Source organism: Myxocyprinus asiaticus, chromosome 20, assembly GCF_019703515.2.
Source record: "Myxocyprinus asiaticus isolate MX2 ecotype Aquarium Trade chromosome 20, UBuf_Myxa_2, whole genome shotgun sequence".
NCBI lineage: Eukaryota > Metazoa > Chordata > Actinopteri > Cypriniformes > Catostomidae > Myxocyprinus > Myxocyprinus asiaticus.
The window spans coordinates 42,377,546-42,390,781 of NC_059363.1; the positions used below are offsets into that span (position 1 = coordinate 42,377,546).

General features: G+C 39.2%; 1 protein-coding gene across 2 annotated transcripts in view; it reads left to right on the forward strand.

Moving 5' to 3' along the window:
• Positions 1-859: 859 nt before the first annotated feature.
• Positions 860-13,236, forward strand: part of LOC127410967 (interactor protein for cytohesin exchange factors 1-like) — a 25,897-nt gene continuing 13,520 nt past the window's right edge. Inside the window, exon 1 of one of the 2 annotated variants that reach the window (XM_051646261.1) lies at positions 860-1,017. The gene's annotated coding sequence lies outside the window, so the exon portion shown is untranslated. The remainder of the gene's footprint in view (positions 1,018-13,236) is intronic. The other variant, XM_051646262.1, reaches the window with a different exon arrangement.

Genomic DNA, 13,236 nt, shown 5'->3' on the forward strand with positions numbered 1-13,236 from the left:
GACATTACATCGTCATGGTAACGAAGTTGTAAAATTGGCTATAACTTTACACAGAAAAGGTTAGTACGTGATTTTATCACACTAAAATCGTGTTTAAACGCATATCCTTGATGTCTTGTCTATATTTTTGATAAAGTGAGTATTTTAACATTCAAAAAATTGTCCCCATTCACTTCCATTGTAAGTGCCTCACTGGAAATGGAGGGACGAGCTAAAATACATTTTTGTGGTAGTCAGTATTATGCCACAAATGCTGTCGACTGAGCTTGAACCTGGAATATTCCTTTAAGGTGTTGGTTTAAGGGAAGGATGTCTGTTATGTTCACCTCTTAGATTATTTTTGATCACTATTGGTTTGGTTTAGGTTAAACTTTGAGGTTAGGGAGCCAGAGGCACATTTATCTCATTAAAACCTCCATCTAATATTCACCTTAAAAACCTCGTCTGATTACGACACCATTTCACTCACTTTTGGCGCCCCCTGGTGGACCTTTCACAGGAAACTGCAGCCAAATGTGTAATGAAGCGCATAATTTAGTTTTGGCAAAAATGTTGCCACAGTCACGAAATGTTTATGAGACCAGGCTGTTTTTAGGTTACCTGACAAGACTTTTTTTCTATGTGTGACAGAGAGCTGTGCACAAAAAAAAATAAATGTGGATTTCATATAGTTGTACATTAAATTATAATAATGAAAATAAAAACAGCGTTTTGATTTTATTTAAAATTCGCCTGTAACAGTTGAGTGATTGTAGAAACACATCAACACTCATATATGCATTTCTACTGTGCTGTTATGTGTATAATAAGAACTGACGGGTGTTTTGAAATGTGTCTTCCGTTAGCAGAAGTCTTTTCTTTTTTTTTCTCTCTCTCTCTCTCAAATGAGCCGAGTGTGGTCTTTACTTCTTAACTTTAAAAGTGATAGAAGGACAGTTAATTGTCATTTCAGAATATCAAAAAAAAAAAAAAAACATCGGCAGTTAGACGCTCCATCTGATTGAGTCTGGTGAACAGGTAAAACGGACAATATTTTAGCATATATTATACAGGTGAAGCAGATAATATCTTATAAACAACTGGGGACTTTCAAAATTTCAAAAAGTGCTTTCAAAAATATCAATCATCTATTAATATAATATTGCTTTTCAACCACTGTTTTCATAGACAGAAAATAGTCTATGTAAATACTCATATGTTTTAGTGTTTGATTGTAACACCCACTGTCGGTAGGCTATATTGTTTATTATGGCAAGAATGTAGGCAAATTGTGTATGATATTCATGTTCTGTGGAAATATACCTTCTATTTACCTTCTATGGCTGATTATCAGGGCTACAATTGTGTTAAATACATGTCCAAAACAGAATGATACAGTTGCAAATGAAGAAAATACTGTTCTTTAGAGTTCTGTCATTCTATTAACTGAAAGAGGAACATGGGCATTTTGCAGAAATTGGGCAATAGTTGGTTTCATTAAGCTTGTGTCTTTTTTTAATTTTTTTTTTTTATTGTTTTTCCTGTTAATGCATGTCATTGAATGATTCAACTCTTTTGCTAGGCTTCTATATTGTGTATAATCTTCCAGGCTGATAAAGCAGAGGGTTTCACTAATTTGCATAAGCGCAAGAAAAATAGGTTGCCTTTTTTGTTATCTATGTCTTTTACATGAGAATTACCTTATGGAAAGGTTTTGAACAAATTATCGTCACACTATGTTGGCCACATTCATCAATACTCCATTGTTGAAAAAAGATATACTTTTTACATTGTGAAGTATTTATAGATCATTTAGTTTTCCCTTGGTACTGGCTTTTATTTTTGCTTATTTTGCTTAAATTTTTAAAAAAAAAAAATAAAAGTAAAATGGCTGTCTGTCTTGCAGTAATGAGAATTGGGGGGTAAATGTGCTCAAGTGTCCTGAAAATGTCACAGTGCAAAAACATCTTAATGGTCCTAAATGAAGGCTTCGTTTTCTTTATGCTTTTTTATTACTATTGATATGGGATTAAATATGACCAGAAAATTTTCTTGACAGTCTTCAAAAGAATCACCCACTGGTGGAAATGGGGTGTACAACAATGACCTCATAAGTTTTAGATATGTTCATTTCTAAGTCATCATTGCTTGCACATGCTCAACCTATTTAGTGTCATCTGCATATTTGATGATTTTTACTTTACTGTACTGTGATGGGAAACTAATGGTGAACAATTGTCTTGTTTTCCAGTAAAGACATCTAATCATCCTTAAAACAAGATACATTTACTTGTTTTCAGAGTAATATATATATATATATATATATATATATATATATATATATATATATATATATATATATATACAGGTGCATCTCAATAAATTAGAATGTCATGGAGAAGTTCATTTATTTCAGTAATTCAACCCAAATTGTGAAACTCGTGTATTAAATAAATTCAATGCACACAGACTGAAGTAGTTTAAGTCTTTGGTTCTTTTAATTGTGATGATTTTGGCTCACATTTAACAAAAACCCACCAATTCACTATCTCAAAAAATTAGAATACATCATAAGACCAATAAAAAAAAACATTTTTAGTGAATTGTTGGCCTTCTGGAAAGTATGTTCATTTACTGTATATGTACTCAATACTTGGTAGGGGCTCCTTTTGCTTTAATTACTGCCTCAATTTGGTGTGGCATGGAGGTGATCAGTTTGTGGCACTGCTGAGGTGGTATGGAAGCCCAGGTTTCTTTGACAGTGGCCTTCAGCTCATCTGCATTTTTTGGTCTCTTGTTTCTCATTTTCCTCTTGACAATACCCCAAAGATTCTCTATGGGCTTCAGGTCTGGTGAGTTTGCTGGCCAGTCAAGCACACCAACACCATGGTCATTTAACCAACTTTTGGTGCTTTTGGCAGTGTGGGCAGGTGCCAAATCCTGCTGGAAAATGAAATCAGCATCTTTAAAAAGCTGGTCAGCAGAAGGAAGCCTGAAGTGCTCCAAAATTTCTTGGTAAACGGGTGCAGTGACTTTGGTTTTCAAAAAACACAATGGACCAACACCAGCAGATGACATTGCACCCCAGATCATCACAGACTGTGGAAACTTAACACTGGACTTAAAGCAACTTGGGCTATGAGCTTCTCCACCCTTCCTCCAGACTCTAGGACCTTGGTTTCCAAATGAAATACAAAACTTGCTCTCATCTGAAAAGAGGACTTTGGAACACTGGGCAACAGTCCAGTTCTTCTTCTCCTTAGCCCAGGTAAGACGCCTCTGACGTTGTCTGTGGTTCAGGAGTGGCTTAACAAGAGGAATACGACAACTGTAGCCAAATTCCTTGACATGTCTGTGTGTGGTGGCTCTTGATGCCTTGACCCCAGCCTCAGTCCATTCCTTGTGAAGTTCACCCAAATTCTTGAATCAATTTTGCTTGACAATCATAAGGCTGCGGTTCTCTCGGTTGGTTGTGCATCTTTTTCTTCCACACTTTTTCCTTCCACTTAACTTTCTGTTAACATGCTTGGATACAGCACTCTGTGAACAGCCAGCTTCTTTGGCAATGAATGTTTGTGGCTTACCCTCCTTGTGAAGGGTGTCAATGATTGTCTTCTGGACAACTGTCAGATCAGCAGTCTTCCCCGTGATTGTGTAGCCTAGTGAACCAAACTGAGAGACCATTTTGAAGGCTCAGGAAACCTTTGCAGGTGTTTTGAGTTGATTAGCTGATTGGCATGTCACCATATTCTAATTTTTTGAGATAGTGAATTGGTGGGTTTTTGTTAAATGTGAGCCAAAATCATCACAATTAAAAGAACCAAAGACTTAAACTACTTCAGTCTGTGTGCATTGAATTTATTTAATACACGAGTTTCACAATTTGAGTTGAATTACTGAAATAAATGAACTTTTCCATGACATTCTAATTTATTGAGAATTTGTCTTCAAAAATAATGCCATAAATAGTTTATTTATCTATTAATGACATGCAAAGTCCAGTAAACATAAAAAAAGCTAAATCAATATTTGATGTGACCACCTTTGCCTTCAAAACAGCACCAATTCTCTTAGGTACTCCTGGACACAGTTTTTCTAAGTTGTTTGCAAATAGGATGTTTCAAGCTTCTTGGAGAATTTGCCACAGTTCTTCTACCTGTTTAGGCTGTCTCAATTGCTTCTATCTCTTCATTTAATCCCAGACTTACTTGATGTTCAGTAGGGGTCTGTGGGGGCCATGCTATCTGTTGTAGGGCTCCCTGTTCTTCTATTCTAATCTATTCTAATTATTATCTATAAAAGTAATGTTTGGGAGTCTAAAATGTATATTTCCTATTGAAACACTAAAGCTGAAGATATACATAACTATCTTAAGATAAATGTTTTTGTGAAACATCTTATGTGCCAAAGACTTTTGCACCGTACTGTATATTACTAAGAATGATATCAGATGTATTTTATACATTCTGTAAAAATCGGATGACAGCTGGTACAAGTTTACCCTGGGGGGGCTTCTTGCCCCAGGTGGGGGGGTCATCTTTCCCCAGTAGTGGCGTAAGATGGCCCCTTTTCATAATTTATTTTGTGCTATGACAACAAAATTTGCAAATGCTTCTATTTATTTCCCTTAAATAATATGTTGGATGATGCATCATCATCCTGTTCATGCAAAAATTTTATTTATATATTTTACAATTTAAAAGAGTTTTGCAGTTTCAAAGATTAATAGTCATTTGATCATTTCCCGCTTGCGATGTGGTGGGATCATTTTATTTATTTATTTTATTTTATTTTTACATTTTTATTGATTCATAAATTAATACACACAATAAAAAAACAACAACATATATATAATGAATCAATCACTTTAAACATTAAACCCCCGCCATATCCCCACCCCCTACCAACCTCCCACCCCACCCTGACCCCCCCACGAACACCCCTGTGGTCAATAGAATATAGATACACACAAAATACAATAATCAAGTATAATAAAAAACAAAAAAACCTCCACCGCCCCTCCTCGAGATTCCCCCAGAAATGCTAGGTAATTGCCCCATTTCTTATTATAAAAATCCCTAACTTCCATCCTTCTCGACCCCTCCTCGAAGGCAGCCACCCAACCCATCTCCGCGCACCACTCCGGGACCGAGGGTGCTCCATCCGACTTCCAACTCCTCAAAATAACCTGCCTACCAATCATCACACTGGTCAAAACCCAGTTCTTCATGTACTTATCCTCCAAATCCATGACCTTCCCATCTCCCAAAATACAGAGTCTGGGGCCGAACGAGACCTGAGTGCCCAACACATCACACACAAAACTTTGCACCTTCAGGCAAAATTCTTGAATCTTACGACACCCCCAAAAAACATGGGTTGTGTCTCCATCTTCTGATTGACATCGCCAGCAGGTGGGTGTGTCTTTATGACCAAGCCTATACAATCTAGAGGGGGTCCAATAGACTCTATGTAAAATCTTGAATTGCATAAGGCGAACCCTTGCATCTCTAGATGCAGATTTGACATTTTTTAGAATCCTAGCCCACACTCCCTCCTCCAATACCAAGCCAAGATTGTTCTCCCGCAATCTCTTAAGAGAAGCTGAAGCTCCGTCCTCCAGACTCTGAATTAACAGGGAGTAATACACCGATGCCTCATGACCTTTTCCGAAAGCAGTAATCACCACTCCCAGAGTATCTGCCATTTTAGGGGGGTGTAAACCACTCCCAAAAACAGTACAAATCAGGTGGCGCAACTGTAAATACTTATAGAACTGAGATCTGGGAATCCCAAAAAGTTTAACCAAATTTTGAAAGGATCTCAACACTCCAATCTCATATAGGTCACCGAGTGTATTAACCCACCTCCCAATCCATTCTGACCAGCAAAAAGGGGACTTGTTGATGCATAATTTGGGGTTCAGCCATATGCTCGAGGCAACATTTAAATAAATGTCTGAATTAAACACTCTGGACACCTTTGTCCATACAGAGTTCAAATGCGAGATAACGAGATGTAACTTCTCCGATTAATTTGATAGGCTCTGCAATGGTGAAATAGGGGCAAGAACTTCCTATTCTATACAGAACCAGGGAGGGGCTCTCTCATGTCTGAGACCAAATGCATAATAATAAAATAAAATCTTGGGTAGGCCTAGCCCACCTTTGTCTATCGGCCTATGTAATTTATTGAAATGTAATTTGGGATGCTTACGATTCCAAATGAAGGACTTCGCTATGTTGTCAAATTGCTTGAAATAAGAGAGGGGGACATCTATAGGGAAAGCCTGTAGCAGGTAGTTGAATTTTGGAATACAATTAATTTTAATAACATTAACTTTCCCGATCATAGATAAATGCAATGAAGCCCACCTGCCCACATCGCTCTAAAAACATTTTATTAAGGGGTCAAAATTAACTCTAACTAAATCACACAAATTTGCTGGGAATAAAATGCCCAAATACTTAATGCCCTGTTTGGGTCACTGGAAAGCACCCGGCTGGAAAGCCGTTGCTGGGCAGTATGCTGTCAAAGCCAAAGCTTCGGATTTAGACCAATTGACTTTGTATCCTGAGAACTTAAAAAAGGAATTAATAATTCTGTGGAGGCAAGGCATAGATCTAGTAGGGTCAGAGACGAATAATAAATTATCATCTGTGTAAAGCAAAAGCTTATGTGCCACACCTCCCGCCACCACCCCTGGAAAGTCCTCCTCCTTATCGCAGCTGCTAATGGTTCCAGGGCAAGACAGAACAATAATGGGGAAAGAGGGCAACCCTGACGAGTGCCCCTATTCAAAGTAAAATAATCTGAAATTAATCCATTTATTTGTACTGCCGCTACAGGGTATCTATAAAGTAACTTAATCCAACCAATAAATGTACTCCCGAACCTGTATATTTCCAAAATCTTAAAGATAATCCCATTCTACCATAAAAAATGCCTTTTCGGTGTCAAGTGAGATGGCAGCGACTGGAGTCTGATCGTTCGCCACTGACCACATGATATTGATGAAATGCCTAATGTTGTCAGAAGAGCTGCGGCCCCTAATAAACCCCACCTGATCTATATGTATAAGAGATGTCATAACTTAATCGATTAGCCAAAATTTTTGACAGTATATTTACATCTAGCTGGATCATGGAAATTGGACGGTAACTTGGATCTTTGTCTTTTTTAAGGATCAGACTGATCCGTGCTTGTATCATGGTTGGGGGAAGCTTTCCTTCTTTAATGATTCTGTATAAACTTCTAGCAAAAGTGGAGCCAATTCTGTAGCATAATATCTAAAACATTCAGCGGCAAAACCATCTGGCCCCGGAGCTTTGCCTGAAGGCAAGGCCTTAATTACCTCGTCAAGCTCCTCCAAGTTTATCTCGGATTCAAGAGAATTTTTTTGCTCAGTCGTCAATTGAGGAAGTTCTAATGGTTCCACAAATTTTCATCTGATTTGCTTAGTAAAGAGGTATCATGCATGAAAGCTACCACTAGCATACTAGATCCTCTCCCTACTAGTTTATTTAAATCTTGTTTCACATCTCTGTGTCCAACTGTTCTCAGTATAATAAATGACTGTACACTGGTGTTGTGCCAGAAGCATTTAAGATTGCTGCTTTAACTCCAGTTACAAAAAAGCAAAACATGGATTTGGACAAATACAACAACTTTCATCCTATTTCTAATCTCCTCATTCATGCAAAAATCTTAGAGCATGTTGTAGCCTCTCAATTACATAATCACCTTACTATTAATATCCTATTTGTGGACTTCAGTTCAGCCTTCAATACCATCATGCCTGATCTTCTCTCAACCAAACTGACTCATCTCTCCTTGCCAGCCACAATCTGTCGGTGGATCAACAGCTTTCTGACAGATAGGCAGCAGCTAGTGAGACTAGGGAAAATCACTTTCCGGGATCCCTCACTATTAGCACTGGTGCTCCTCAGGGATGCATTCTCTTGCCACTGCTCTTCTCCCTGTACACGAATGATTGCACTGCAAAGGACCCCTCTGTCAAGCTCCTGAAGTTTGCAGATGACACCAAGGTTGTTGACCTCATCCGCAGTGGTGACGAGTCTGCATACAGATGGGAGGTTGAATATCTGGCTGTCTTGTGCGGTCATAACCTTGAGCTGAACACACTCAAAACAGTGGATATGATAGTGGACTTCAGGAGAAATCCCCCCATCTTGTTTCTGAAAACTCCATAGTACTGAAACGGCTTTGGTTAAGGTTATTAATGACTTGTTGATAGCTTCAGACTCTGGCTCTCTTTCTATACTTCTTGATCTCAATGCCGCCTTTCACACTGTCAATCACAATCTTTTACTCACCCATCTTGAAACTGTCTTTGGTGTCTCTGAGACTGCATTAAGCTGGTTTAGATCCTAACTGACGTAAGCAGTTTGTCTCTCTGGGTGACTGTAGGTCTGATAGTGGTTCTGTTTACTCTAGTGTCCAACAGGGTTCAATTTTAGGCCACTTACTTTTTAGTATTTAAATTTTTCCTCTTGGTCAGTTCTTAAGATCACTTGGTCTACGTGATCTACGTCTACTCTAAACCTAACCATAGTGTGGTGGTCTCATATCTTTCAAATTGTATTTCTGAGATAAAAACAAGGATGACTCACAATTTTCTTTGTCTTAACAGTAATAAGACTGAAGTTATGCTTCTTGGCTCTCCTCACCAGCTTCGTAAAGCTGGCTCTTCAACTGTATTTGTCAACAGCTCTGTTTTGGAGTTTCAGCGAAAACTGAAAAATCTTGGAGGTATATTTGATGTGAGTTTGACATTTGACCCACATGTCCAGAATACTGTTAAAACATCCTTTTTTTTTAATCTCAGATATATTGCAATATTACGCCCTATCCTATCTTTCTCTGTCGCTGAAAAGCTTTTGTTTTTTCTCGCATTGACTATTGCAATGCATTCCTTGCTAGGGTATCGAAATTTACACTAAACAAATTGCAGTATGTGCAAAATCCTGACTAGGGCCAAGACAAGTGAACACATCACTCCTATCTTGGAATCCTTGCATTGGCTCCCTGTCAGGTTTCGTGTTGATTTTAAAATCCTTATGCTCACTTATAAAGCTTTGCATAGTCTGGCTACTGAGTATTTGTCTGAGCTTTTAACACTTTACACCCTAAAACGTATATCTTGGTTATCCCTCAGACTTGTGTACGTTTTATGGGTGATAGGGCTTTCTCTTCTTATGCTCCTAAATTGTGGAACTCACTTCCAGCTGATATAAGAGAAGCACAGACTTTAGGCATTTTTAAATCTTTTCTTAAAACATATTACTTCAGGATAGCTTTTACTTTACTCTTTTATTTTTGTTTTCTGATTTATTATTATCTGTGTTTTGATATGCATGTTTATATACTATATTTGTTTTCATGCTTTGTATTTGTAAAGGGGGTACAAGGGAAAGGAGGCGGCGAGAACCGGCTTAACAATGTAAATAATATTTAATTAAATAAAAAGACACACAAACACATACAGGGCAGCTGCCCATAATTCTCTCTTTCTCGAGCTGCCGTCTTTGGTCGCCTTTATCCCTCGCTCGCCTCATCAGGCTGATTGGGGTCCGGGCGTCCGTCATTCCGCCCGGCCCCGGCCTCCTCCGTGCTACACTCCTCCCTGCATTGCATTGTACATCCCCCCACTCCTCTCCGGGGTGGGGGGCATGCCTTGCATTCCGGCAGGTCATCCCCGCCTTCCGGCAGGTCATCCCCGCCTTCCTCGACCTTGGAGGAGACAGGAGGGGAAAACAAAACAAAAACAAAACAAAAAAAGGCGAGGGAAAGGCCAACACGGAGCGACAGCACGTGAGGAAAAAGCTCACCCACCGGTTCTCTGATGCGCCGTCGCGTGGTCCCCGATCACTTCTCCACCCTCTCAGGTGGACGACAGCTGCTCCTCCCCGGGCGGACCGGAGTCAAACCTCCAACCCCCAGCGGACAGAATGCCCCTCTGCTTTTCTGGCAGCACGTGGGGACACTCCTCCGCCCCTGGCAGCGACTCCATCGCTCCAGGCGGTCGGGGAGTCCCATCCCTCCTCGCCTCGCGGACGCCGGCCGTTCCCCGCGTCTGGGTGGTTGGGCTACTCCATCCCCCGGCGAATGGCAGCGGCGCTCCCCTGGGTGGACGGCAGTGTCGAGGACTCTACAATGGGCATCCCTCCCGGGGTTTCGGCACCAATGTAAAGGGGGTAGGATGCGGCGAGATCCGGCTTCACCATATAAATAATATTTAATTAAATAAAAAGACACACAAACACATACAGGGCAGCTGCCCATAATTCTCTCTCTCTCGAGCTGCCGTCTTTTGGTCGCCTTTATCCCTTGCTCGCCTCATCAGGCTGATTGGGGTCTGGGCGTCCGTCATTCCGCCCGGCCCCGCCCTCCTCTGCGCTACAGTATTATTATATGCTTGTGTTTTTTTACTGTGTAAAGCGCCTTGAGAAGCTACTTTTAAAGTGCTATATAAAAATAAAGTTTATTATTATTATATCTTTATATTTCTATCCCCATTTGCAAATTGATTTTTCCTGTTTTAAGCATAAAGCGCAATACAAGTAAAAATACTAATTCTTTGTCAATAATTACGTTTGCACTAGTAAAATATTAAGGCTGTGAATCAATAAAAAAATTTAAACTAGTTAATCGCACAGTTTTCTGTGATTAATTGTGATTGATCGCGGTTCATAGTAGGACATGGTACATTACAACAAACATTCAAAAAATATAATCATAAATATATTTTCTTTATACTTTGTCTCAAAGAACTTGCAAGAATTTGGTTAGTCATAATTTCTTTTAATTATTTAAATACTGTATGTACAGGTTAAAATGTTCAGTTTTTTTTTTTTTTTTTTTTTTTGCGGATAGATTTAATTAAACACATTTTTACAGGTATATATCTTTGATACAAGTATATGTATACATGCCGTAAAATCAGTGGACATGCTGTAAGTAAAAGTTACCTGTAAGTACAGTCGACTTAATGGGATCAAATGGGCAGATTCAGTTCATATCCAGCTTTACTGGCAAGATAAACTTAAGTGTACATTAAGTGTACATCCGTGCAGTAAATCCGCTCCCGTGTAAAGTATGTCCGGGACATGCATTGGGCGTAATGAATAAGCATGCCGTGCACTGCTCAGCACAATAATTTTCCTGTGCTAGGATGTGCAATCAAGTCATGTGTATACCTCCTGGAAATTTATATATGTCATAGGAAGTGGGTTGAAGTTTTAGAATGTGGGAAAAAAAGGGATGCTGCATTCATTTTGTTTTTGTTTTTTTGTTTGTTTTGTTTTTTTACTCTTAAAACAGTCAACTATTAATCACAGAAATTAATTCATTAAATATCCCAGCCCTAAAAAAATTGTAATTCTTGATATGATAAAGGATGTAATTGCTCTTGGAAATACCTGTTTCTGATGTCAAAAATGGAATTCCAACTATTAAAAAACAGAATTATTGATTGCTGTAACTGCATTTTCACTGTGGCAGAATTTCACAATGATGTTTCATTCACTCCTGTTCAAAACACAATTCCAGGTAAATATAATAATTCCTGACTAGTTGAAATTCCAAATACACACATCAGCAATGTACTACTTACTAGTAAAATAATTAAAAAAAAAATAATAATTTGGTCAATAATTACATTGTTACCAGGGCAAATATCCATTCCTCATACCAACAACTGAAATATTCAATTGATCAACAAAAGCATTTTTGCTAGTTGTAATTCAATTATTGATATAAAAAAATATAATTTTTGCTAGTAAGTAGTACTGTGTGAATTTTGAACTAGTAAGAAATTAATCATGGATACTTTGTCTGTAATTGCATCACTGTAAAATTCTGCTTGTAAAATTTAGTAGCGGATATCAATAACTATGTTTTTTAATTGTTAAAATTCCATTTTTGGAAATCAAGAATGGGTATCTCCATGAGTAATTACTTCATTACTGATATTGTGGCAGGGTGAGCAAGAGAGAGGGACAGTGGGTGTGGCGTCAGGCCTCGGAGAAGATAATGGAATTATTTTTATGTTTTAAATAATTATAAACATAAAGTTCAAAAGGGGAATAAATAGTGTCCATGGAGAAAGTGTTCAAAATACAGGTGAATCTGGCATCCAGGAATGGCCCAACGGCCACAACGCGCTCCCCTCCACGGTCCGTGGCGTGAGGGGCAGCGGCTTCTGCCGCGGTCCATCTTCCCAAAGGCCGTGGCGACTGTGAGGGCGGCTCGGCACCCATGCCTGTCGGCTGTGGCACGTGCGGTCATCTCCCCCACGACACATCTAACTCGCGCTGGGGGTGCGCGCTCTGTGTTTTAATGGCAGCGTTGATGAGGCGTTGAGATGCCTCATCATCCGCTGCCCAAACGAGGCTTTTTTGATGCGTTTTTGGTGATCGGATCACATGTGGTCAGCGCTAAATACAGTTTTAAACAGGGTCTAAAACGTTTTGTGTTCAGATAACAAAAATCGCATAGGAATGTGGTAAAAAAACGCATGTGACCACATCGCATTTAAGGTGTAAATGCTAATCAGTCCTTAATGCGTCCCAGACAGAAGTAAAGCACCACCCCTCACCAGAGTGTAAACTTTGCCAGTTGCGAGTGGCTTTAAAAGGAAATAATCCTCTGATCTGAAAATTTACAAAAGCAAATACATACACAAAAACGAGAACTTCAAGGATCTTCTTAATGTGTTTGACATCAACACTGATGAGAAGCACGAACATCTGAAGCTCCTTTGATACAAGTAATCCACTAAAATAACGGATAATCCTGCTCGAAATGTTGCGTTTTTGTTTTGATTAAATTTCAAATGCATCTGGGAGAAACAGCGCACCATTTTTTTGTGCTTTCTTTAGTTTTATGACTTTGTTTTGCTTTAATGTCATGCAGTAACACACCGACATAGTGATTGATGTATAACGTCATGAAATCAGAGACCCTCCCTTTGAAATCCGAACACAAGTAGTCACAAGAGACGCAGTTAAGTGACCAGGTGTAAATGGTGATGTGTCTGCTTGACCACATGTGATCGGATCACCCGGGATGCATCTTAATACTAGGTATAAACAGGGTCTAAGTTGCACCTCTTCTTTCCTGCCCACTCCTGTTGTGAGCCTGGCTGAAGGCAGGGCGATGATGACGAGAGTGAGGGGCAGGTCGAGCCACCACAATATTAAGAATTAAAGTTTTTACTAGTGCTAATGTACTGTA